This window comes from Cebus imitator, unplaced genomic scaffold, assembly GCF_001604975.1.
Source record: "Cebus imitator isolate Cc_AM_T3 unplaced genomic scaffold, Cebus_imitator-1.0 Scaffold443, whole genome shotgun sequence".
Taxonomy (NCBI): Eukaryota; Metazoa; Chordata; class Mammalia; order Primates; family Cebidae; genus Cebus; species Cebus imitator.
This window is the reverse complement of record NW_016107758.1, coordinates 1,043,438-1,046,346: the sequence shown is the minus strand read 5'-3', so window position 1 is coordinate 1,046,346 and position 2,909 is coordinate 1,043,438. Positions and strand designations below refer to the sequence as shown.

The 2,909-nt window shown below is 55.8% G+C and overlaps 1 protein-coding gene across 1 annotated transcript in view; it reads left to right on the top strand.

Moving 5' to 3' along the window:
- The window catches only part of CROCC2 (ciliary rootlet coiled-coil, rootletin family member 2), an 80,892-nt gene that overhangs the window by 43,714 nt on the left and 34,269 nt on the right, over positions 1–2,909 (top strand). The gene's annotated exons all lie outside the window — the stretch shown is intronic.

Sequence of the window (2,909 nt, the reverse complement as noted above, 5' to 3'; positions counted from 1 at the left end):
CACCCACCTGTCCATCCATCCATCTCTCCATCCATCCCTCCATCTGTCCACTCATCCACCCACCTATCCACCGTCCATCCACCCATCCACCCACCTACCAGTTCATCCATCCATCTGTCCATCCATCCACCCACCCACCCACCCGTTCATCCACCCATCCACCTCTCCATCCATCCCTGCACCTGTCCATCCATCCACCCACCCATCCATCCATCCACCCACCTCTTCATCCACCCACCCACCTCTCCATCTGTCCCTGCACCTGTCCATCCGTCCACCCACCTGTTCATCTATGCCCTTGGCTGTCCCTCCATGCACTTGTCCTCATCCACCCACTCACTCGAAGATCCATTCTTTCTATGCATTTAGCTGTCCACCCAGATATATGGCCACACATCCACGTTCCTAGTTGTCCGTCCGCACACCTCACCACCCATGCAGCCATCTGTCAGGTCATTTGACTATCCATCCAACTATCCATGCTCCCAACCTTCCATCCACACACTATCCACAATTCATTTGACCACCCATGCATCCATTCACTTAACATCCCTTCATCTGTCCACAAACTCAGCTGCCGATCCACATATTCAACCACCTATCCATGTGTCTATCCATCCATCCACCTGCTCCACCAGCTGGTCATCCAGCCAGCCATCAGCATACCCAACTGGACCACCAAGCCAAGCATGCAACCACCAGCCACACATCTGGCCATCCTCCCCCCAACAGCAGTTAAGACTCAGCCACTGGCCCTATAAAAGCTCCCCTGAGTCTAGGCTGTTCCCACGTATCATGCCAAAATTCACTGTCGGTGAAAGGAATGGGCATATGGACACGTCCACATGTGTGTCACATGGGGTGATAAGGACTGAAAGATGTTGGTACAAATTACAGGCCAGGTGCTGTGGCTCACACCTGTAATCTCAGTACTTTCGGAGGTCGAGAGTTCAAAACTAGCCTGGTCAACATGTTGAAACTTGGTCTCTACTAAAAATACAAAAAATTAGCCGGGCATGGTGGAGGGCACCTGTAATCCCAGCTATTCATGAGGCTGAGGCAGGAATGAGTTGAACCTAGGAGATGAGGTTGCAGTGAGCTGAGGTCGCTCCACTGCACTCCAGCCTGGGTGATGGAGAGTCCATCTCAGAAAAACAAAACACAAAATTACAAACTTCAGGGGCAGTTAGAGCAGCTGACATAGCCAGGATTTACGGTCAGACTCTGCGTTTAGTATTAGATTCTTGCAACACTCTGAGGCTCACACTCTAAGTATCCCTGTCTGACTGGCAAGAAAACTAAGGTCCACAGATGAAGGCCCTCACAGGCTTGTGCAGGGCACCTGCTGGGCACGGAGTTCTGAGCTCCTGACCGCCCCCGCCTCTGCATCCTCAGATGGAGGAGGGGAAGGGCCTCAAGGAGGAACAGCGGTGCTGGTTGGAGAGGACATGGGCGTTGGTAGGTGTCTGGGGATGGCTGCATGTGGTGGAAGCGGCAGGAGAGGTGTGCGGCGGAGCTGGGATGGGGCTTGGCACCATATCAGACAGCAGGGAGCCAGCGGATGTTCTGGAGCAGGAGGTTATGGTAGGAGCTGACAGGAAAGAGTCTGGGGCCAGGAGGCTGGGGAGAGGCTGGGCAGGGTCCGGGGGAGACAGGCCGAGAGCCAGGCAAGGGAGGAGAAAGGTGAGTTCGAAGGCCCTTGGAGGTGGTGCTATTATTCCCACTGGATACGTGAGGAAAGAGCCTCCAGGGAAGCAACACGTCTGGGGAAGTGGGTGGCCCGTCAAGGCCCCCACACAGCCCCTCACTCCCATCCGAGACCAACCACGGGGCAACGTGGCCTGTTCTCATGTGACTATAATCCCAGATTCCCAGGGAGGGGATCTCCGTCAAACGGGAGCGCAGGCCGGGCACAGTGGTTTATCCCTGTAATCCCAGCACTTGGGAGGCCAAGGCTGGTGGATCACCTGAGGTCAGGAGTTCACGACCAGCCTGGCCAACATGGCAAAACTCTGTCTCTATTTTTAAAATATATAAAAATTAGCCGGGCGTGGTGGCGGGTGCCTGATGTCCCAGCTATCAGGGGCTGATGCAGGAGAATGGCTTGAACCCAGGAGGCGGAGGTTGCAGTGAGCTGAGATTGTGCCACTGCACTGCAGCCTGGGGGACAGAGCGAGACTCCATCTCAAAAAAAAGACAGGAGCTCTGGCTAAGAGGGCAGACAGATGCTGTGTGCTAGTGTCCCCCCGGACCCACAGCAGACCCACGATAAGGGCACCCCAGGGGCACAGCACAGACGGCCTGGCCTGTGGGACCCTTGCCAGGGCAGGCAGTGGGATTTCCCGGGGCCTCTGCTCAGCCAGCTGTCCTGTATTCCAGGAGGCCTCAGTGGCGGGACCGAGCAGAGGAGTAGGGCTGGGGACCCTGTGGGAAGCTTCCCCATGCTTCCCTGAGGACCCTGTGATGGCCCAGCCACAAAACAGTCTTTGGGGATCTTATTTCTCTAACGAAGAGAGGAATTACATGTGGAGCAAGAACCAAAGACCTGGAGCGGCTGGCCCAGGGGCTGTCTCCAGCGCACCCGAGTGATGCTGGCTCACACCTGCTTGCAGAGGGAAGTCCTCACCCCAGAGAGTGCACACTTCCGCATTCGATGAAGCTTTGGCTGCAATTCTAACAAATATTCCCTTGCTGTGTGTCAGTAATGAGGGCAACAGGAGGGAGAGAGAGGGCCCCACCCTCACAGACCTCAGAGTCCAGCGAGGGCAGATTCCCGAACAGCCAGCAGACCTCCAGCCGAGCAAAACAAGCAGGGCGTGGAGGGAGGGAGGGGAGCAAGGGGGGCACTGGTTTTAAAGTTGTTTAGAACATAAAAGCCATTCGATGAAGGGTCCCCAGCTCCTGCCCCC